At 39.7% G+C, this 24,668-nt stretch overlaps 1 long non-coding RNA gene across 7 annotated transcripts in view; it reads left to right on the forward strand.

Moving 5' to 3' along the window:
* The first annotated feature begins 6,925 nt into the window (after nucleotides 1-6,925).
* LOC140509863 (uncharacterized) overlaps nucleotides 6,926-24,668 on the forward strand; it is a 28,437-nt gene continuing 10,694 nt past the window's right edge. For 5 of the 7 annotated variants that reach the window (XR_011968956.1, XR_011968951.1, XR_011968955.1 and 2 more), the window contains exons 1-3: nucleotides 21,334-21,724; nucleotides 21,891-22,012; nucleotides 22,470-22,637. This is a non-coding gene — a long non-coding RNA (uncharacterized lncRNA). Of the gene's footprint in view, nucleotides 7,031-21,333; nucleotides 21,725-21,890; nucleotides 22,013-22,469; nucleotides 22,638-24,668 lie in introns of those variants that run through there. The other 2 variants (XR_011968962.1, XR_011968957.1) reach the window with 2 other exon arrangements.

Below are 24,668 nucleotides of genomic sequence, written 5' to 3' on the forward strand. Positions count from 1 at the left end.
TTTGGGGACTGAGTGCTTTTTTTTGACCATCTTCACAACAGACACTGCACAAGCAATGTGATCAGCCATGCAATGGATCTGATAAGATCATTAAGAAAGCCATAAACACCTGCTCAGCCATCTGGTGGTTTTCCTCACATGGACAGAGCCACTTAGATGCATCTCTTTTTCTAAGTCAGGTGAGCTGCTGGGATCCCTGGAGACTCCCTGGAGGGTGCCAAGTCCCTTTGGGCTAAAGGTCCCAAGAATTATAAACAATTATACATTTCAGTAATGTCCTTACTCTCCCTTTCCTCATTTCTATGTCCCTCTTCCCCTGACTCACCACTTCCAGCCAGAGAAATATTTCAGGATCATAAGATTTAAATTTAAAGCTAAAGGGGAGCTCAGATATCATGTAACCCAACTGCATCATTTTACAGGTAAAGAAACTGAGGCCCAGAGAGGCAGATGGTACAAGATCACACACAAAGTCTTGACTGTAAACATCATAAATAAATATGGGAAAGAGGAGAACACAAACTAAGGGAGAAAAATAGTGGAGTTTTTTTTCCCCTGAAATGTAGAATACATGAAATGTCATACTGTGAGAAAGCTAGAAAGGTAGGTTGATCCCAGGTTTTAGATCATCAGCCTCTAGAGTCATCAGTTTTTCAAATAGAGGCTTGATGTGATCAGAGCAAGGTGTGAGATTATTCAGGTAAAGGATGGATTGGAGAGGTGAGAGACCGGGAATAAGGACATCAACCAGGAGGGAACCAGAAGGGCACAGGCAAGGAAGAGAGAGCTTGGAATAGGGAGGGAGCAGTGTGAGTGGTAAGAAAGGTCAAAGGTAAGAAATATTGAAGGGGCAGAATCAACAGGATTTCAAAACTGATTGGATGTCAGGATTGAGGGAAAGGGAAGAATGAAAAATGGTGTATAGCTTAAGTACTAGGAGCTTGGTTACTAAATGGATATGATTGCAATAAAAACAGAAATAACATTAGAACATTGTACTCAGTATTTTTTCATTTCTTCCCAAATGTTTCATTTGGTCCTCAAAACACCCTTGTGGGGTAGATGGGGTATAACTATTCTATTTTACATATAACTATTTTATTTTACATAAAAAAGGTTATCTGTCTCTTTTCCTTTTATATAGACCTCTACTTAAAAAAAAGTTTTAATGATGTGCTTGTTTTTACATTGCAAACATGTACAGATTACTCTCACTTTGTGAGAAGCCTCTTATAATACAGTAAAATATTTTAAGTTAAACTAATAGGAAATAAGGGCAAGTAAACATTTACTACATAATAGTGCCTATTATGTTCTAAAGGCTTTACAAATATTGTTCCATTTGAGCCTCACAATGACCCTGAGAGGTAGTTGCTATTATTATCTGCATTTTTACAGTTGAGGAAACTAAGGCAAACTGTGATCAAGTGACTTGCCCAGGGTCACACAGTTAGTAAGTATCTGAGGCCAGATTTGAACTCACATCTTCCTGTCTTCAGACCTACTGCTCTATTTATTGAGCTATCTAGCTGCCTTTAACAATATATTGATGTCATCTGAAAATGCATCCATATGTTTCACATTTGTAGCACCCCTCCCTTTATTTTATTTTTGAATTAATCTGTTTTCTTTCCAACATCACTGTGGAAAAAAAAAAGAAAAACAAATTTCTTTGTAACAAATATTCAGTGAAGCAAAACAAATTCCCTCAATATTTATATTATATATATGTATATATATATACACCAATATATATACACTTACACATAGATACATCCACAGACATACATGTGTATGTAGATGTATATAAATATATATGTATGTGTGTATAATATGTGTCATTCCACATCCTAAATCTATCATCTCTTTGCCACATGGATAGCTTGTTTCAACCTCAGTTCTCTGGAATCATGAATGGTCACTGTATATAGATCAGTCTTACAGTGTTCAAAGTTGTTTGTTTTTATAGTGTCATGAATGCATAAATTCTTCTAGTTTGGCTCATTTCATCCTTCATCAGTACATAAAAGTCTTCAAAATTCTTCATTTTTATAATATTGATATTATAGATAAGTTGTTTTTTTTTTGGTTCTGTTTCCTTTACTCTGCCTCAGTTCATATACATCTTTCCATGTCTATCTGAAATCATCCATTTCTTCATTTCCTATAGTACAACAGTATTCCATCATATTCACATAACACAACATATTCAGTCATTTCTCATTTGCTAGTTTTCAGTTTATTGACACAGAGAGGTAATGTCTCCTTGATCTTTGTATAAATAGACCTTTAGTTGACAAGCCTTCTTTTGTGCCCTCTTCTTGGGTCACGTGTATTCCGATTTCTGCAAGGGAAGGTCAGATTAGAGCTGATTTCAGACAGGCAAAATTCACTTGTCAGGGCATTACAGTAGGGATTTTTCATCTTTATTGTGCTATAGACTCTCTTAGCAATCCAGTGAAACGCATGGACCTCTTACTAGAATGTTTTTAAATGCCTAAAATAAAATACAGAGGTGTAACTTGGTTCAAAGGACCAATTGCATGGGACTGTCTTCTCTTAATGTCCTGTGACTATGTGAGAGGCAGGTGAGAGTTGGTAAGAGTTGAAGAGAAGAAAGATTCTGGTCTTCTGACTCCAAGTTTCAAGAGGAAAGATGCAGCAGAGGGCTAGTTAGGTACATTTTTTCCACTAATGAAAAGGGAAGATGCCAAGTAGAAAGAGTGTGGAACTAGAACCCAGATTACTGTTACATTAGCCACATGGCCTCAAGCAAGTCACTTGGCTTGATGTCAAGAAAAAAAACTTCTTAACAGTGAAAGCTATTCATAAGTTTATAAAGACTTTCCCTAGTGGAATGAGCAGATGAGAATAGTTTGTTCCAAAAGCCATGAAGGTTGCTGAAGCAGGTACTGTGGAGTGCTTAGAGTTTGGCCAGACATCAAAGACTTATGGTCATCCACTGAATCCTAAACCATTACCAAGTCCTGACTTTTGCCTTATCATTGGACTTTGATGACTGGAAGACAGACTGAGGCTGATGACCTCATGTAGCTCTACTTCACTTAAATCCAATTCACTTAAAAGTGAAGACATCACCCCATAATGTCATTGGTCCACTTCAAAAATGAAATACAAACAACAACAATCTATACATAAAATGAGTTGCCACTGCTGGTAATGGGTATCCCCCCATTAAAGGTCAGGTAGCAAAAGTCAGGTCACCATTTGTCAGTTATGTTATAATGGAGATTTCTTTCCAGGTATCAGTTGGACTAAAAGATACTTCCAAATATAAAATTTTGTGATTCCAAGTTAAGTAACTTGTTCAAGGTCACAGGTATAGTAAGTAGCTGAGCTGAGATTTTGATTTAGGTTCCCTAGCTCCAAATCCAGTCTTCTTCAATACATAATAGTATTATTCTCATTTTAAAGCTAAGGAGACTAAAAAACTAAGTAGCTTGCTCAGGGTTATACAAGAAGGACAATTAGGTTTTGAATTCAAATCCTATGATTCTAAATTTAGCACTTTTTCTATCGCACCACATTGCCTCCCAAGAAGTCTTCTATGTCCTAGCCTTCCAAACTTACACCCACAAAGTGATTTCATAAGCCACAGCCCTTGGAAGTAGGCAGAGTCCACATAGCATTCAAGTCCGCTCAAATTTGGATTTGTGGTCAACGTAGAGTTAGCCTAATATAGAGACCTCAAATGAACATCAAAAGACCTGAGTTCTGATTGCATCCAATTGACCTGGTAATTGGTGTAAATTACTTAGTCTCTCTGTGGTACAGGCAATCTCCTTTGTAAAAGATTCGATTTCATGGACAGCCCATGATGAAAAGGAACTCATAAAAGTGACCAATATTTTTCTTCAATATCTGACATAGGTTATAACATTTAAGACATGAAAAGGGCTTTATCCTATTTGATCCTCTCATTAACCCTGTTAATTAGGTACTACAGATATTGTTAATCCTATTTTCAGAGAAGGAAACTAGGGCTTGGAAGGGTTAAGTGACTTGCCCCCAAATTACACAGCTAGTAAAATATCAGGAGTGAGGATAAAATCCAGCTCTCCTGAACTCAAATCCAGTGACCTTTTCACGTAAGGAAAGAATTGAGTTGATGTTTGACCAAGTCACAGGGAAAGACATGATCAATAGGTATTAAGTGTCCAACTACTAGTGTTTATTAGCAAGAGCAGCTATCTCTCACCAAATAGGAAGGATTTCAGGTTATAGTGTTTCAGTTCTATCTGTTAGCAAATGTAGCCAAATACCTCATTCTCTGATACAATAGCTTTTTTTGCTTTTGTGAACAAATTTTATTATTTCTTAACATCTAAAGCAAATGAATATAAAACACAGAATGAAAGGGCAAAAGACCCAAAGATACAATTGAATTTAGTACAGTCTCTCATTTGATAGGTAATGAAACAGTGACTTTTCCAAGGTGACATGGCTTAGTTAATGGCAAAATTGATATTTCAACTCAAGCTACATAATTCCACTCTAGTGTCCTTTTCACAAAGGTTCATGTTATACCCGAAGGTCAGTTAAGTTTGAGAAAGATGAGGGTAAGGGGTAGAAATTAGGAACATTTTGTTTAAACATGTTGCCAGTGCAACTGTACTCTCTTAATTATTGACATCTGTATTTTATCTTTTCTCTTTTTTCATGGGTCTCTACTACCCTACTACTCTACTGCTAGGGCCATTTTACTGATGATTTCCTCTCTGAAATTCGTTAGGTTGGTGGACAGTTGACTGTCTCTTGACTGGACATAGGAGCCTACTCCAAGACTTTCCAACTCAGTAGGATTTGCTAGAATTAGTGCTCCTCTGACATAAACTTTATGAATTCAAGGTCATCTCCATTCCCCAACAAGACACCAGAGTGGTGGGTATATATTATGATTATAATAAAACCTCATATTTTTGTAATTCTTTACAGTTTTTAAAATACCACTAATTCTCAACACTACTCCCTGCCTCTCTCTCATCTTATATCATAGAGCCTCTTCTTGTGAATTGGTTGATATAGGTATTTTCCTATAAGGTCATCCACTCACCTTCCTCATCTAGTCCTTTGACTATTTTTTTAAGAGCTTAGGAAAGGCAGTAGAATATCTAGAAGCAAGTACATCAGACTTGGAGATAGTATATCTCAGTTCTATTGCATTTCTTTCTACTTTTAGAATCTTTTAAAGCAAAATTCAGGAGCTACCTTAGCCTGGAGACCTTTTCTGACATAATAAATTGGTAGCTCTCTCTCTCTCTCTCTCTCTCTCTCTCTCTCTCTCTCTCTCTCTCTCTCTCTCTCTCTCCCCCCTCTCTCTTTCTTCTTCTCTTCTTCTCTCCCCATCCCCACCTCATTTGGGGAAACAACTCTTGTGGAGAAGGAGTCACCCATCCCCAACAACTACCAACCAGGTGTCACTTCCAAAGTGGGCAAATTAGACTAGCAGGAGCAACAAGATACCCTGAAGAAGAAACAGGAAGTGGCACATGCCAGTTAAGTCAAAACACCACCATCATATTGAATATTACCTTCCATCAAACCCCAATGGAGACAGCCCATGACCCTGAACCCAAGAGCCATGACAACAAACACTTTTCAGATCAACAGCCTAACTTCCAATCTGGGTCCCCATTACCATGATTGGAGGGGTGGTGGTGGTAATAACTCCAAACAAGCGTCCCACCTTTCTTGCCATTTCCAACAGCAATCAATGACCAACTGCTACCATTAGGCAAGTAATCTAAAGTGCCCAGGCAGGGAAGTACCCTGCCTGCCTGCTTCTAACCTAGCACTAGCAGCCATCAGTCAGGGAAACAATACCCCTAGAAATGCTTCCTGGCAACAACTATAGCAGGTGCTATAGCCACAGCTACTAAAGACCCAGAAAACAAAGTTCTCACCCCCAAAGTCCTTGGCACCATCAAATGGTTGAGCATCAGAAATGGATATGGTTTTATTCATGAAAACAATATTAGAGAAGATACATTATCATCTGTCTCACCACTGTACCATAAAGGCCATGAGACATTTTTTATCTGATGTTGCCTCTTATATGTAATGTCTCTTCTATTAGAATGAGTTCCTTGAGAAGGGAGACTATCTCCATTGTATCTCCTGTACATAGCATAGTGCTTTATATATAAGTATTTAATGACTGCCTTCCTTTCTTCCTTCCTTTTTCCTCCCTCCCTCCCTAATTTCTTCCCTCCTTTTCTCCATTCCTTCCTCCCTCCTTTTCCTTCTTCCTTCCTTTCTTTTTTTTTCTTTCAATTGCTACTGCTGCTAAGCACATTTTCTTCTACAGAGAAATTATATTTTCACTGCTTACTTTGCAAGATTATTGGGAGGAAATTACTTTACAAACCCTAAAGCACTATAAACATGAGCTATTTTATTATTCATTCAATAGGCATGTTAGCTAAGAACTGCACTAAGACTTTTGGGACACATCTAGGCTAGGGCATGTCCAACACTTTATAAGGCAAGTTCTCTCACTAAGCCTCAGTTTCTCCTGGAAAAAAAAAATGTGTTCTTTTATGCTTGGCTTCTTTTTTCCTCTTTAGAGACAGTAAGAGTTTACATAAAAATAATATCTTTTAGAGATTCTCAGAGACAAGTCCTAGAAAAAAAAATATTGTTCTTACTGCCCTAGCCCCCACGTGCTCATCCAAGCCTTCCTCTCAGCGTCTCACACACTTCTCACCACCTCCCCCCTTTCCCTGTACCCATCGTGATCGATTTCCTAGCTCCCATTAATTGGAACTTGCTTGAACTGAAATGGGGATGAGTGATTTACTATTTTCTTTCAGGAAACAGTGTGAAGCTGACCTGCTGTTGGTTGCCAGGCAACCTTGATGACTGAACAGGAAAGACAAACTTCAGGATAGAGGTGGGTGTGAAAGCCTTGTTAGCAGCTATTGAATATGAGGCTCTTCTCTCCCCCTTAACGTACAAGAACTGTCTGGATGGCCTTGTCTTTTGGTTATTGCGACTATCTCCGTGAACGGTATGTGTGCGTCTGTGCTGTGTTAGGGGAGGCCATGGATACTCACAGGTGGAAAATAAGGCCTTCGAGGAAGAAATAAGTGTTAGAGAATCAGAGAGCTAGCTGGAAGACCCCTGGAGACATCACTTAGCTAAGTGCCATGGAGTCATTCTATTTCCTTGGTTCTTGGTTTCTCTCCTCCATACCAAACAAAGCTTTGCCACCCAGCCTTCAGTCCTCACCAGACAATTCCACTATGTTCTCACCTGTCTCCTTCCCGAAGGCTTTCACTTTCCTTTCCCAGCCTGCAGAGCCTTGTTTGCGTATCTATGTGACTAAGAGGGCAAATCTCCTAACTTGTTATTAACATCTCTTCATATTCTGTCATTTAGAATATCACTTTGATATTCTGTTATTTGGATTGCCTGGCTATCATTAGAACTCAACAAGTTAAGATTATTGTGGTTGCTTTCATTTTCTTTTTAAAATTCTGAACTTAAACATCAGAGAAGAGGATTTCCATACATACAGCAGAATACAAAATGAGGATTCTGTATGAACAGCGAATCCCCATTCCATATTACTTGCTTTAAAAAAAGGAATAAATTCCAGACCTTATTTTCCCAATTGCTCTGCTTGTCTGTGCTTTCTTTTGAATTTCTTTTCATTCTCTTTGGTGCATTTTTTAAAATGGTATAATGGCCCTCTTTTTTCTGTCATTACTAAAGCACTCCCTCATATTCTAGTGCTTTCCTTTTCTTTTTTTCTTTTAAGATCGGAAAGTTTGTTTTGATTGTGATCCTTCCCTCCCTGGTACCATCCTCTCTCTTAACCTCATTCCCTCCCTATCCATGTGTGTTTCCTTGTCAAGTTTGATGTATTCCTGCACCAGATGGCATGTGTATGTATTTAACCCTCCTTTATTATATTTCAGATAAAAACAAAGTTCATATCATGATCACTCCCACTCCTTCCTCCATGCTTATGTATTCTTCTTCTCATGTATTCCAGTTATGACAAGTAGTATGTTACACATACTCCTTCCACTTTTCTATATTAGTATATCCCTCCATTCAGCCTCCCTTCTACTCTCCCTCTTCATAACAAAATCAGTTACCTGCTCCTCCATTTTCCTTTCTTCCTTTTTTAAACTCTAGCCATTCCTTTGAAGACATTAGAGTTCTTAAGGTACATTTGTTTCTTCCTCTTCAATAGACTGTTATTAGGATTTATATTTGATCCAGAAGGTGTTCGGAAACCAATGGAACACAGTGATATCATCATACAGCTCCTTCTAGTTGCTCAAATTAATTTACCTTTCTAGGTTTATGTGGACTCTTGTGCTTATATTTCAAAGTTCCCACTCAGCTATGGTCTCGCTGTCAGAAATGCTTGAAATTTCTCTGTTTCACTAAAGATCCATTTTTTTCCTTGTAGAAAAAACTGTACACTCAGTTTTGTAGGATTGATTATCATTAGTTGTAAGCCTATATCATTTGTAATGTTTTATTCCAAGTTCTGACAAGTTGTGTGTGTGTGTGTGTGTGTGTGATCCTGATTCTGGTTACTTGGTACTTACAGTCCTATTTGTCGAATGCCTTGTAGTGTTTCTTTGGCATGGAAGCTCTAAATTTTGGCTATGAAATTCCTGGGACTTTTCCTTAACAAGTTTCTTTCAAAACTTTACTCTCTGAGATTATCTTTCATCATACATACATATATGTGTATATCTATCATCTATCTACTTATCTCACTATCTGCTTATCTGCCTTGTCACCTACATGCATCTCCCCTGTCATAACATTAACTCCTTAAAGACAAGGGTGATTTTTGCCTTCTTCTCTTTCCATCACTTAGCATGGTGCTTATCATATAGACTCTCATAGACTTCATCTCTACTTAGCTTTGTATCCTCCCTAGACAAGAAAAAGGAAACTCAGCCTATGATCTCCATTTTGTTGCTGGATAAACTGAGACCTACTGAGGAAACTAACTTTTAAAGTATTGGAGACTGCTTGAAGATCAGAAAACCACACAATCATAAACCTGGAAACTAAGAGGTACAGGTGAGGCTGGAGAGTATTACAGGCATGGGAATCAGCAGTTGCAAAGTATGGAGACAGACAACTGGGGCAGTTAACTGTATCACAGAATATGTGGAGGGAAGTAAAGTATAGGAAGAGTAGAAAGGTAGGAAGAGGCAAATTTAGGATATAAGAAGTTAAATTATAATGTTCCTTACTGCATAATTCCTATGAATATCTCAGAAAGAGTGTCTTCCTAAAGAAAACAAACTTCTAGGACCTTTCAACCAAGAGAAATAAATTTTGAGAGTCTTATAGTGACTCCATGTTGTGGAGATGATTGTTGCCCAGTCTTCAAGAAAAACCATTGAGGAAGAACTCTGAGCCAATGGCATCTTATTAAAGGGTCCATAAGAAGAACTTTAAATGCCAAATAGAAGACTTTAAATTTGATCTTGATGGTGATAAGGAACAACTGTACTTTAGGAAGATCATTTTAGCAAATGAGTGCAGAATGGATTGAAGTGAGAATTGATTTGAGACAAAGAGAGTAATTAGAAAGCTATTGATTCTGCCATTTCCAAAAATATTTTTTATTCTGTGTCTTGAATCCATCAGCCCCTTGTCAGAAGGTAGATAGGATGCATTACCATTGGTTCCTTAGAATCATGACTAGTCATTTCATTGATCAGATTTCTCAAATATCTCTAACTTGCCTTTACAATGTTGTTGCCTTTATATATCATACTGCATATAATATTGTTATTATACATATTATATGTTATATATCTTATGCTTCTAATTCTGCTCACATCATTCTGCATCAGTTCATACAAATCTTGTTAGGTTTCTCTGAAATCATCCCTTTCACCATTTCATTCATACTCTCTAATTTGTTCAGCCATTCCCCAATTGATGAGCATACCCTTAATTTCCAGTTTGAAACCAAGAAAAGAACTACTATAAATATTTCTGTACATATGGATCCTTTTCATCTTTCTTCTACCTCTTTCTATCTCTAAGTGCAATAACGGTAGTGCGGGTTGATAGGAAATTGTATGCATAGTCTAGTAACAGTGGCAGAGTTCCAAATTGATTTCCAGAGTGACTATGCCAATTTACAGTTCTACAACAGTGCATTAATGTGCCTGTTTTCCCTTAGCCGCTCCAACATTTGTTATTTTCATTTTTTGCCAACTTTGCCAATTTGATGGGAGTAGGCAGAATCTCTAGCTTGCTTTAATTTGCATTTCTCATTAATAATGATTTGGAGCATTATTTCATATGGCTGTCATTTGATTTCTTCCTTTGTTAGACTGCAAATTTGTAAAAGAAAAAATATTTTTCTTTTTTTCAATTGTGAAGGAGTTGGAAGGAGAGAAAATATTTATTGAAATTGTGAATTGTTAAAAATTGTTAGTTTTGTTCACTACAAAAAAGTCTAAAACAAAAAAAGCTATTATAATAGACTATATGAAAAATGATGAGGACCTGAACTAGAATGGTGGTTGTGTGACTAGAAAGGAGATATCTACAAGAGATGCTGTGGAGTAAGAGGATTGGGCAGCAAACTGGATGTGTGAGGTGAGTAAGAATGAGGACTCAAGACTGTCACAGGGTTGAAGACTTGAGAGATTATAAGAGAATGGTGGTGCCATTGCCAGTAATAAGGAAGTTCTAAAAAGGGGATTATTTGGGAGAAAATATAATGAATTCTCTTTCAGAGGTGTTGAGTCTAGATGCAAAAGTGACATTCAGTTCAAAATGTCTAAGAATCAACTGCTGATATTGGACTGCAGACCGTAAAGAGACTAGGGCTCAATATATGGCTAGGAATCATCAGCATGGTAAGGATAACTGAACCTATGGGAGCTGATGAAATCAAGAGAGAGCAGAGAACAAAGGTTCTTAACCTTTTTGGTGTCATGGACCCCCTTTTCAGAATAATGTTTTTAAATTCATAAAACAAAATAGATAGGATTTCATAGGAAACCAGTTATGGTAAAATACAGTTATCAAAGTATTAAACACACAAGCTCATGGACCCCAAGCTAAGAAGAGAGATATGGACATGGGGTAAAGTTCTGTCCTCTTATGATCCAACTTGTTACCCTTTAGTGGGCTTTATAAAAAAAATTATTATGCTAACTATATATGGTAGATGTAATCCTTGCTGCTGGGGGAGGCAAAGGCTGGTACATTGCTTGAGCTCAGGAGTTCTAAATTGAAGTAAATAGTTTTCACTTGAAGATGTATCTTGAGAGACAGTCTTGTGAGGAAGCCATTTCAGTTTTGAATAGCTCTTAGTATTAGAAAGTTTTTACAAATTTCAAGCCTTTATTACCCTTAAATCCATCCCAAGTCTCTCTTACATCTCACATAGATACTTTGGTCCTCAGGTCTTGGGTCTTCATTATTCACAGTCACTTTAAGAAGCAGCATTTCTCTTCCCTGGACCATCAATAACTTGAAGCTCTGGGCTCCATGGCCTTTCCATTCAGATAACTGATCTACTACTTTGCCTCCTAACTTCTATAATCAAGGGATTACCTGTAGATTTAAATTCATAGCTTCCACCCCTTTGGAGCAATTTTCAGAGACTTTAGTCTCCCTCTCAGGAAATCTTCTCTAGGATCCAGAGCCATTGTGCTCTGGTGTGTGCAAAACTGAATGTAGAACAGGCCAGCAGAATATCCAAAAAAAGGATTTCTCATTTTATCTGTAGTAAAGAATTAGAAGCTAATAGATTGACTCTCAAGAAGAGATGCATGTGGGTAGATAGATAGATAGACAGATAGATAGATAGATAGATAGATAGATAGATAGATAGATAGATAGATAGACAGATAGAGAGAAGATAGACAGATAGATAGATCTATATACATATATCAGCACCTACAGATCTTATACCACCAGCTTACCCTAAGGATTCTACAATGAAGATGAATTCATGAAAATGACCTAACTACATAGACTGGAAAAAGAGACTGTTTTATATTTTTCATTTGCTCAGGGAGAAGGGGGGAGTGTTTTTGTTTTAGGGAGGAAATATTATTTTGGAATGAAATCCCAGGCAAGGCTGCCATAGGGATGCAGGACAACAAAGAGAGTGATACTACCGAAGATCTACGGCACTTGTAATATGATTCCAGCTTGTGATGAAGGAAGAGGTAGTTTTCTTGCAAGTTGCCTAGGAAACTAATGCTGTGACTGTGATCACCTCAAACACTAACCAGAGGTCTTAGAGCTGAGTCCATTTTTCCTTCTCCAGGACAGAATTTCCCAAGTATGCTAAGTATCTCATTAATTATCTCATTCTAACAGAGACTTTCACTCCAGCCAACCCAGGGTGCTGAAGCTTAACTGCACAGTACCTAATCTCCCAGGTCTGCCTGTTTGCAGGAAGTCAAGATCTCAGCTCCTGAATATCTCAGATCATTTGCTTCAATAACAAACCAGTCTATGGCTGCCACAAGCTGCTTTTTGACTGCTGTTTTTCATTGAAAGGCTGCTTTAATGGACAGGATAATAAACTTCTCATAGGAAGGATTTGTATTCATCATCAAAAACCAAAACTGCCTGGGCAGAGGCCCTTGTTTTTACTGCTGAGAACACCCTAGATCATGGAGAGAGGAAGTACCTTCATGTGCTATCTTATACTCAATCCAACCATCAATTAAAAATCACACTTTATAGTTACCTATCTTGAATTAATTTATTCCTAACTCACTCTGAATTCTTTTTCATTGCCGTCATATTTGGTGTAAAACTATCAATGTCTGACATTAGTATAGCACATTGTACTTTTAACATGCTTCCTAATCTGTGGATCTATTCAATCTTCTTAACAACTCTATGAGGTTGGTAGGGCTGGAATTTTTGTCCCTATTTGACATAGAGAAACCTACATGCCAGGAAAGTTGAGCGAATTGGTCAACACTCTGTGGTGAATTAGTGACAGACCTGGAACAAAGACTTGGTACTCTCATCTCTGGAGTCTGGAGGATCTGATTTCAAATCTAACCTAAGACACTCACTAGCTATGTGACCTTGCGAAAGTCGCTTAACCCTGATTGCCTCCCCAAGACTTGGTGCTCCTTTTTCTTAGTCCTGTACGTTTTTCACCAGGACAAGCAGGCCCTTTATGCTATGGACAACAATTTGAGCATTAGCTAAGTATCCGAGAATCATATACTTTATAATTTAAAAGATTCATTTCTAGTTAGGTAATAAATACTCAAAATTGACATCAATATCTGATGAATTCCCACTACCATGTGATTCTCAAGGTATTTTGATCTAGAGCAATAATGACTTTCTATGACGGAAAAGTTTGCTTTGGGGATGGAGAAGCACATAGTCATCTGAGGAAAGGTAGCTAAAGGGACTATGGACCCCAAATGATAGAAAGAAATGCCTGTTATAGACTCCTGAAAGGCATTGACCCTTGGAGCTATGGGTATAGTAGACAGCTACACATAACATGGAATTCCCTTACAAATCTACAAAGGAAAAAAAAGACTTCAGCCAATTAGAAAACATTTATTAAGTGCCTACTGTGTGCCAAGTATTATGCTGGGTGCTAGGGATACAAAAGGAGGGAAAAGAGAGACCCTGACATCAAGAAGCTTACAATATAATGGGGGAGACAACATGCCAACACATATATACAAAGCAAGCAATATAAAGGAAAAATAGAAATAATTAAAAGAGGGAAGGCACTGGAGGGATTGGGGAAAGCTGGATTTTAGTTGAGACTTAAAGGAAGTCAAAATCAGTAATCAGGATGGAGGAGAGAAAGCATTCCAGGCATGAGGGATAAGTCAGAGAGAATGCTTGAATCTGAGAGATTAAGTGTCTTGTTCAAGGAAAAGCCAAGAAGCCAGAGTCACTGAACTGAAGAGTAGGTTTTGGGGAGTAAAGTGTAAGAAGCTTAGAAAATGAGGGAGCTAGGTTATAGAGGGTTTTGATTGCCAAAAAAAAAGATAATTTTGTATTTGCTCTTGGAGTTGATAGCAAATTATTAGAGTTTATTGAGTAGGATGTATGACATGATCAGACCAGCATTTTAGGAAAATCACTTTAGTGGCTGAATAGAGGCTGGATTGGAATGGGGAGAGAGTCGGGACAGGCAGAACCACCAGCAGGCTATTGCAATAATATAGGCATGAGGTGATAAGGACCTACACTATCAAGGTGGCCATGTCAGGGTAGAGAAGAGTTGCAAAGGTGAAATTGAATGGCCTTGGCAACATATTAGATTTGGGGAGTAAGAGAAAGTAAGGAGTCCAAGATGGCTTCTTGGTTTTGAGCCTGAAGGATTGGGAGGATAGTGTTACCCTCTACAGTAATAAGGAAGGTAGGAGGGAGAAGGGTTTAGGGGGAAAGTTAATGAGTTTTGTGTCTGGACATATTAAGTTTAGATGTCTACTGGACATCCAGTTTGAGATATCTGAAAGGCAGTTGAAAATTGCAGGTCAGTCGAAAGATTGGTGCAGGAAAAATAGATCTGAAAATCATCAGCATGGTAATTAAATCCATGAGAGCTTATGAGATTACCAAGTGAAGTAGTATAGAGGGAGAAGAGAAGAGGGCCTAGGACAGAACTCTGAGAGACAACTAAAGTTAGAGGATGTGATCTGAATGAGGATCCAGTAAAGGAGACAGAGAAGGAGCAGTCAGGTAGAAGGAAAGCTAGGAAAGAGTGCTGTCCTGAAAATCAAGAAAGAAGACAGTATGAAGGAGAAGAGAGTGATCACTGGTATCAAAGACTGCAGAGAGGTCAAGGAGAATGATGACTGAGGATTTAGCAACTAAGAAATGATTAGCAAGTTTTGAGAGAGTAGTTTTGGTGGAATGATAAAGTTAGAAGCCAGTAAGGAATTAAGTGGACTGTGAAAGGAGAAGTGGAGACATCTATTGTAGATGGCCTTTTCAAGGAGTTTAGCTACAAAAAGCAAAGGAGGCATAGGATGATAGTTAACAGGGAAGAAAAGGTTATGTGAGGTTTCTTTTCTTTTCAAGATAGGGAAGACATGAGCATATTTGTAGGCAGTAGGACATTTCCAATAGAGAGGGAAAGATTGAACATACGTGAAAGAGTGGAGATGAAAAAAGGGAAAATCTATTAGAGGGATTGAGTTTAGTCACTTGAACTTGTAGAGAGGTTAGCCTTGGTAAGGTAAGTTCTTTATGTGAGAGAGGGTTGAAAGGAGAGTGGCAGAAGGCACTTAAATGATAGGAACTAAGGAAGATGAAAGGAGAGGGAATTCATGGAGAATGGCCTCAATTTTTCCTGTAAACTATAGAGCAAGGTGTTCAGCTGAGAGTGATGGGGACGAGGGGGAGAAATAGGGAACCATGAGAAGGATTGGAAGAGCTACTGTGGAGAGTGGCATAGTGACTTCAAAAGGCAGGTATAATAAGATTGCCTAACAGCAATGAGGGTCCAATTGAAGTTATATAACATTAATTTGGAGTAGACACAGTCATAAGGGTTTCCTGATCTTCTCTACCTTTTTTCAGTAGAACATGTGTAGGGTCAAAGGTGATGAAGTCTGAGAGTGATCCAAGGTTGAGACTTGACTGGGTGTAATTAATGACATGATAAGGGAATTAGGGAATTCAATAGAGAGGGACAGTATGGAGCTGAATTGCTTCACCAAGGAATAAATATTCAGAGAGAAGTCAAGGGATTAGAGGCTACAATGTGGAGAAAGAATGGGGTTATGTAAGGGAAGGCAGAAGGAGAGGTGAAAAGCTAATAGATTGTGGTCAGATAAGGGGATTTCAGAATTCTTAAACATGGAAGTGTACATTTGGAAGTGATGGCAAGATCAAAGAAATGACTATCTTTGTGTGTGGATGGGGTAGGGTAGTGGAATACTCATGGGAGATAAAAAGGTTGAGGAACTTCAGTGGTTAGGATATTTGTGGAAGAATTAATATGGTATGAGGGCAGTTAGGAAAGAGAAAAAAAATTGTAAACCAAGTATCAGACTCACTAAGGAGGGAAGGGGAATGACGTGCGGATCTATAGACAATAATGAGACTGAGATTGGGTGGTAGATATGAATAGCACAAAGCTCAAAGGAAGGGGGGTTAGTGAGTAAAGAAGGAAGGGAGAGAACCTGGAAGTGACACTGGGGAGCAAGCTTCAACCTAACTGCCCTTCCTCAACAAATGACCCAAAGAGAATGAGTGAAGATGCAACCAATACTGGAAAGAGTATCCAGGGAGTCTATATCACCAGGGGGAAATCCAGTTTTCAGTTAAGAGCCAGTAGATAGAAGGAATGGGAGAGGAATAGATTTAAGATGAAGAGAAGTTAGGTTGTTTATAGAACAGAAATTCCAGAGGGAATAGTGAAAGGGCTGGGTAGAGTTGGGGTGAAACTTTGGGGTGGGAGGATTGAGGAGAATGCATTTCTAGTTCAGGAGTTAGATGTTCCCTACACCTATGCCTCTCTAATTGTACTCTAAGTTTAAATCTATTGTTGTTGTTGTCCTCTCATTCTTGAAGAGGAACACAACATCAAGAAGGTGACGGATGTCATGACTTTCAACTGAATTGATTTAAGTGAGGGAGGAAACCCAATCACAATAAGCACCCCAACATGGGGGGAGGAGAGGAGGAGAGTTTGTTAACCACGGGTTCTTTGATCTGCTTCTCTAAAAGGAAAAACAACTTTTGAGGGGTTAACAATCACTTTAATCAAGCACAGGTATCAGAGAAAATCAAAATCAAAATTTCAGAGAAATCAAAATTTCAGAGAAATCAAAAATCAACAGACAACACTTCCAAACTGCCTGACAATTAACATTTTTACCAGAGTGGGAAGCACCAACATCTGGGTTTTCAAAGCCAGAGGGCTTCTTAGTGGCTTCCTAGAGTCTCTGGCACACAAAGCTTCTTCCAAAAACTAAGCCCCAAAGTAAAACCTCACCCTCAGAGTATTTATACACTTTTCAGAGCCAGAGCACATGACCCTCTGTCCCAGGGCCTCAATAGAAAAAACAATAGGTACTTGGAACCCTCCTACAAAACAATTCCAGTAATCAAGCTTCCCTCAATGGGCTGGCACAAAGATGGGGGGGGGGGGGGAAGATCCTCCTTAATCACATTATTCAGAGGTAGTATACTTCTTAGGATAAAGAAAAACAGCAAAAGGACCCTAATTTGTTTGCCCTCATAGGAGGGCTGTGCAAAGTCTTCAGCCTGACTTTCTCCTCTGGAGCCATCTGGTCCAGTGGCAAGATATAGATCAGGACAACGAAAGATAACCTCTAAGGCCAAGTAAGAAATGAGGCTAAGAATGGCATCTTTTACCTCATAAAAAAAATCAGTGTAGGAGGGGAAGACTCTCAGGGTTTCTGGCCAAAACAGAAACAATGGCTATTTACGCTCACTCTGAGCCTCCACTCTTCTCTAGGATACCATGTGTATTTGTTAGAAGATATGCCCCAGTTGTTTGTTGTCATTTTTGTGAGGGTGGGAGGGGAATGTGTATACTAACTCTTCTCAGTAAATACCTTCTCAGTCAATACCTTTTCTAAAAGTTAAGTCGGGCAGGCTGAATGTTAATGGGGAGCACATCAGTGAAGGTTTATGAGTGACAGATGAACTGACTAGAAATAATAGTCTATCATTAGAATCCTGATAGAAGGCCAGTCACCTTCTGGAAATCCCAAACCACAAGTATGAAGATGAGTTGGGTAAGTGTTTCCAGAGCTGCCTATTAAAATAATAGGAGTGGTAGTAGTAGTGGTGGAGGCGGTGGTGATGATGATAGCTAACATTTATATACTGTTTTAAGGTCTGCAAAGTGCTTTACAGTAGGATTGAATGTTAGCCAATCCTAGGAGCCTGGGTTTGGCTTCTCACTCTGCCACTAACTTATATGGCCTTGGGCATCTTTCTGAGACTTAGTTTGAGCATCTGCAAAATAGGTGATCTCTAAGGTTTATTCTAGTTTTAGTATTCAATAACTGTGAAATAATTTTCCGCAGAGCTACCATGGGGAAACATGATAGCTGTCTTCAAGTATTTGGGGGCTGTCATATGAAAGAGGGATTACATTTATTTAATTGGGCCCAGAGGGAGAACAAGGTGCACTGAATGGACAAATCTCAGGAAAGCAAATATGTTTAATATAAGGAAAAATTTCCTTATATTTCCAAAAGAATAACAGACTGCTTCTGAAGGTTGTGGGTTTCTTCTTACTAAATACCCTCAAGAAAAGGCTGTATATACATTTGTCATGTGTAATTCCTGTTCAAGTACATGATGGCCTCCATAGTTTCTTATAGCTCTCATATGATGTGCTTTTTGATTAATTGGCACAAAGTAAGGTTTCTACCATTACATTGAGAGCCTGAGGCTCTAACAAGCAATACTAAATTGTCAAAAGTTGATCAGATGAGAAGTAGTTGAGAGAACCAACAAGAATGCCACATTAAATGGTGACTTTTCTATGCTGGGCTCAGAGAACAAGTCTTGCAAGAAGATGAATCTGTTGAAGATGAATGCTTTGTATTGAGAATGGGTAGTGTAATAGTAAGAGCAGTGGAGGCAAAATTTTAGTTTCAGTTCTGTCACCAGCTATGTGTAACTCTGATTAATTAAACCTGTACCTCCAAGAGCCTTTCCACCTTTGAATATTATGGCTTCTACCTTCACTTTTGCTGAATCTTTAAAAATTCACATCAGGAGCAGCTCCCCAAAGAGACAAGACAAAGATAAAATATGAGGATCAGTTGAAGGAACTGGGAATGTTTAGAATGGCATAAAGAAGATTCATATGGGCCATGATAACTGTCTTCAACATTTGAAAGATTTTCGTGTATAAGAAAGTATGAGATGGCAGAACCAGGACCAATGGGTACAAGTTATAAAAAGACAAATTAAGGCTTAATGTCAAGAAAAACTTCCCAACAGTTCAAGCTGTCTTCAAGTGGAAAGGGCTGTGTTTAGAGCTGGTCAGTTACCTTCCTTGGAGTCCTTCAAGCACAGGTTGTACGACTATATATTTTTTAATGTTATAGTGAGGGTTCATTTTGTGTATAGGTGGAAATAGTTTGCTCAGCTCCCTTCCAACTCTCAAATTTGGTTACTCTGTGATTCTGAGAGTTTTAATCAAGAAATACTAGTAGAATTATGTATTAGAAAAATCACTGGATTTGGATATAGAAGATGTGGGTGCAAATTCTGTGTCTGCTACTTGTGTGACCTTAGGTGAGTCATTTTGTTTCCTTGAGCCTGCTTTCCTAACTTGGAATATATAAGAGTTAGACTAGCGAGTCTCTAAGGCCCCTTCTAATTTTAAATCCTAAGTTGCTTTTTGAGGGGATACTCTCTTTAATAGAATTAAAGAAACCTATGTCACTAGGAAATTGTCAGGTAAGCCATCAGACTCTAAAAGTGGTAGAAGTAATGAAAATTAACAATGGTATTCAGGTGCACACATGTAGGACACATGGACTTCTAAGGAAGTGAAAGAGAATCTACATAAAGAAAGCATAATTTATTTGTGGATGTGAATATGTGAGAAGATATTTGTATGTACATCTGTATAATTTGTCTCTGCTGGTATTCATATAAATGACTGTGAGAGACACAGAGACAGAAAAATATACTTTTATAAGCACAGTTAAAGCAGAAATCTTCCCTTATTGCTATTGACATAGGAACATATACATATATTCTCTCAAACATTCATGCCAAAATAGACATAGAAACATAGATTTAATTTGTGGGGTGTGTATGTCTCTATGTCTGTGAGAACAAGACACTAACCATGGAGATGAAAGTGAAAAAATGATTTATTTAAAAATTTTCAGAGGTGTTATCAGATACCAAGTGTTTGACTAAAATTGCCTCCTTCATATACAAGGTGTTCCAAAAGTTTCAGTGCCATTTTAATAGCTTAAAATATTTGTAATAGTTCTGTTTATATAATGACTAGTTTTAATAGCTTCAAATTGAACTGAGACTTTTCAGACCACCCTGTATTTTACAGCTCTTTGTTTCCATTTAAACATCCTCAAAGTCTGAGTTGAGTCTATGACTAGGTCTTCAAAACACCAAGAAATCAGGTCCTAAAGCAAAAAATTAACTAACTACCTGGTCTAAGTAGTGTCAGCTGAGTTTCTAAGTACTGTCAAGTCCAGGTCTTATGCTTGTACCTTCTACTGATCTCTATTATGTATTCAATAGAGGAGCAGCATGGATAATGAAAAGCAAATTCTGAACTTGCCAGGTACATGTGAGTTCAAATCCCTCCTGTTAGATTTAATAGCTATGTGAATAGGAACAAGTTACTTAACCTCTGATTCTGAGTTTCTTCATCTAGAAAGTGGAGATAGCAATATTTGTTAGAGTATCTTCCTTGCAAGGTTGTTGTGATGCTACAGTGAGATAGCCTACATTCAGTGCTGTTCTAATTTTAAAGCCCTATGTAGACATTTGTTATTGGTTAATGCTGGTAGATCAATTATGTGTGTGTGTTTTTCCACAGATGGCCATTTTTTGATTGAGCTAATTGTGGTGCCTTCAGAAGCCTATGCCATTATGTCCCAGCCAGTTTAGACTTTTGTGAATCATACCTGTCTTACTCTCTATCTGAAAGGTTCCCCTTCAGTGTGTTTGTGAAAGTGCATGAATTAGTGTCTGCTTTCATGTTACTATGTGGGGAGATGAGAAAGATGGCAAATCAAACATCCACAAAGGGATGGAGAAGGAACTAGGAGCTGCCATATTTCCCTTCGTAAAAAGAAGCTTAACTCGTCTATTGCTCTTGTCTTGCCCTAATAGCTGCCGCTAGCCTTCCTCAGGTTCCCTTCTTCTCATACTGATTCATTAGATGAACAAGCAAATATGACACTTGAGTATGTGTAAATTTTTCTCAAATCCAGGAAGCAAAAGAGGATTTTCTTGACTGGGGCTGGGAGTCTTTCTCTGTCAAAGGTTTTAGGGATCTGAAGCTGTGTACGTGTGTGTCAGGTCAAACGGATATGGAGGGAACACCATCTCTGGTTCCTGCTCCACTTTCTGACCCCTTAATGCCTCTGCCTGAGTCGGAGAAGGCTGGTCTCGCAATTAATTGCAAGAGTTCTGCTCCTAATTCCTGGCAAAGGGCTGTGGGGGAGGGAAACGAAGAATGAGCTGGAAGGATGGCTGTGGAGTGTGCAACTGATATTTGCAATCTGTTGCCATGGTACCGTGGGGACTTTTGTTTTGAAGTAGGTTTTATCTCCTCCCTCTCTTTCAAGATGACGTTATGCATGTCCGTGGCATTGACAGGCCACCTGTGGGTTGATTGGGGTTTAAAGAGACTTCTCCAGTTGCAACAAGAACCAAAGCTATTGTCTCTCCACAAGCTACGAGGGCTGTGGTGCATGCAGGCTAGACTCCGGTCCCAGCACCTCTCTAACCCTAGGAGGCAGTGGCTCTTCACCCGGGGGAGGCCACTGGGGATGGGGAGGAGAGGGTATTCAGGTATAAACCCCTGCACATATACCTCCCTCTAATCCAAACCCTCACCCTATTCTTCGTGGTTTGCTCCCTCCCGGCTTTGGGGGAAGAAGCAAATAGGCAGGATGTGTGTGTGTGAGGAGGTAGATATCCTTACATATACATCCCGAAGTTGTGAGAAGGAATAGACACCTTCCCTCATCTCCAGGACAGGAGTCAGGTAAGCTTCTAGCTGGGATTCCCTACTTAACCCCGCAACACATCTCCGGTGGAGGGCAGGAAGCGGCCAGATGCCGCCTGGATTGAGGGTGGGAGGAGGTGAACCTGACACTGGGAACCGGCCACCTTTCAGAAGTGCTAAGAGATAGGATTTGGATCTGCAACAGGTGGACCGCTACGCTGAGCTCCATTGCCAAGTTAACCGAATGTGGAGGAGGTGGAGGAGGAGGAGGAGGAAACAGGAAACAGGAGCGGTAGCGGGAGCAGGAGAGATCTCTCACTGATCAAGGTAACCCTAAAGTCGCGACCGAGGAGTGCAGCGCCAATCTCTTCCAAGTGCGCTCAGCTCTAGTAACATTTGATACCCTAACCTGGAAGAACGGTCCCTGAGATGGTGAGAACCCCACATACCCTGCCATAGCTGGAACTTTGCCCTCGTCTTATTTAGATCAGAAATCCGCCATAAGTTTGCAGATTCTAGAGAACAAGCTATCGGGATCTCTCCCGTGGCTGTTTAAAAAGACAGACGAGTCTAGTCTGACCCCTAAATCAAGAAAAAGGCACACTGCAAAGGGGGCAAGGTTCATTCTAAGTCTCAACACTATCAATCTGGCCATTTCAGCTCCTCCCTGAGCACAGAACTGCTCTAGATCTCAAAGGCGCCACCCGATGGGATTGGCACAGACTTGTAGCATGCTGAAAACAGAACTGTCTGACAGGTTTCAGAGCTTGGTTTCATTCCTCAGGTCACCTCTGCTCAAGATGTCTCGGAAGAGATAAAGAAGACACACGGAGGGTGCCCTAGGTCCGAGATGCCTCTACAGAACCTAGGTTTCAGGAGCTAGATGAGGGCGGCTGCAGAAGGCTGGTGATGTTTTTATACCAAAGGTCCTGAGAGGTCTACTTTTTGATAGGTGGTTATCATTTACTATTAAAAGGTGGTTGGGAGAAGAGGGTAAGACTGCTGCTGCCAGGGTGTATCCTCTCCAGACAAAGGACTTCTCACAGCTCAACACACCCTACTACCACACCCCCACTCTCCCTCAAGAAATGATTAAAGAGGGTACCTGTAGGAGATCTCGAGAAGTCTTAGTAGCTAAGAAACAGGGATGTCCCCAGGGTTTGGGTCCTGTCTGTTGGGGTATCTACCTATTGAGTCCTCCTAGATCTCTTGCTGGGTTATGGGAATCACCTGCTTCACTTTAGGTTGTTCATTTTCAGGCTAAGGTGAAATGCCCTGTACTACCTGCTCTACTCAATTCCTCTGGGCTTACACCACCTTTGTTAATAATTTACCAGGCAGCAATAACTGGTATGTGTGCGTCTCCAGAGGTTGAAAATCCGAGCCTCTGGCCAGGCCTTTCTCTTCTCCTCCCCCCACCACATCCTCCTTCCGTTCCCCTCTCCATCCTACCCCCTCCCCGACTGGTAAGTCTTCCCACACCCCACAATTCTGGGAAAAAAATCAACTCCTTGCTGACAACAACCCTGCTCCTGGCCTATGCTGGTAGAGTGTTTCAGCACCAGAAGCTCGGACAGCGCCCCAGGAATACGTAACCGAATGGAGTCCCCGCCCCTTTTGCCTCACTGCATGTCTCATTTCCCCAACTCCCAGTCGACTTAGTCTTCACCTGATCGTGGAATCCTGTAAGTGAGAAGACAAGTGGAGAAGGGCAGGGTTTCTTCCCTCATTCCATAGGGTTATCTTCAGTCAGCCTTTTTCTTCCCTATTTCTACCCCCAACTTAGAACAGAATTATGAACTTGGGCTGAGTTGCAAACAAAAGCTTAACCGGAAACACTGGAAAGGGGTTGAGGAGGAGGGAATGAGAGAAGGTCTGAAGAGGTCCCTAATCCTGTGAAAGATGAACTGAAAAAATAAGTTTGGTTTCTCTGGAAAATATCTCCATGGCCATCCCATGCATCCCTTTCCCTCCTGTGCTTAGTATAGTGCATTTGAAATTTCTCACTCCCTCCCTCAATCTCCATTTTTCTCAATGACCCCTGTGGGGTGAGACAGAGCAGGGAGCGGAGCTGGGACATGAGCTGTTAGTGTAGGATGTAGGAATGGGCACTGGAGAGCTCTTCGAACAGTGAGAATAACAGAAAAGATTTTTAGATAAATACCTATAGGGCTAATTTAGAAAAAGGCAGAGACAATTGTCTCCTCCCAGCCGATGGAGACTGCAAAGTCCACTTATCTTCCAATACAGGTAAGGAATTTTAAAATTCTCTCTCTGAGATGGTAAGGGATTATTTGTTTTATTTTCAATCCAGTTTTGAAATGAATGATTGAGGTTAGTCTTAACTGTATATTTGTGTTTGTCTTTGGGAGAGATTATACATCTTTATACAAGTGAAATCTTTTAAAAAGTAACATCAAGTTAAGCTTTAATTAATGGAACCTAGAGGACAAGGAGTAGGAAGAATAGTAGATAGATTACTGGGAGAAAAAGGGCATCAAAGGAAAGATATCAGAAAAGGCAACCAGAGTGGTGTATGTGGAAGGGGGAAAGAAATTGTTACCTAGCAACCCACTTCAGTCACATCTCTTGTTGCCGTGGTCGTGGTGGGTGGGGTCACTTGAAAAAGAATGCTTTAGTTCCTTTTTGTAGTGGAATGTAGAGGCAATAGTACTTCCATCTCCAAAAGGCTATTCTCCTGAGGCATTTCCAAGCAAAACTCCTGCCCTCTAATCCTACAGCAGGTGGGGGATCCTCCCCCACAAAAAAAGGGAGCATCACACCTATTTGCCGAACTTCAAGCTGTGAGGTGTTAGGTATAGGGTTAAGTAATCTATAGGAAGGATAACTTAGAGCAATTACTTCCCTTTGATGGTTTGGTGTAGTGTGCTCTGCTTTGGCTGGGAATTAGAGCTGACCCACCTGACCCTGAGGATTGTAATAAAATATTTTGCTCTTTTAAATTCTAGTCCTTCAGTGACAA

This window comes from Notamacropus eugenii, chromosome 1 (assembly GCF_028372415.1).
Source record: "Notamacropus eugenii isolate mMacEug1 chromosome 1, mMacEug1.pri_v2, whole genome shotgun sequence".
Classification (NCBI taxonomy): domain Eukaryota; kingdom Metazoa; phylum Chordata; class Mammalia; order Diprotodontia; family Macropodidae; genus Notamacropus; species Notamacropus eugenii.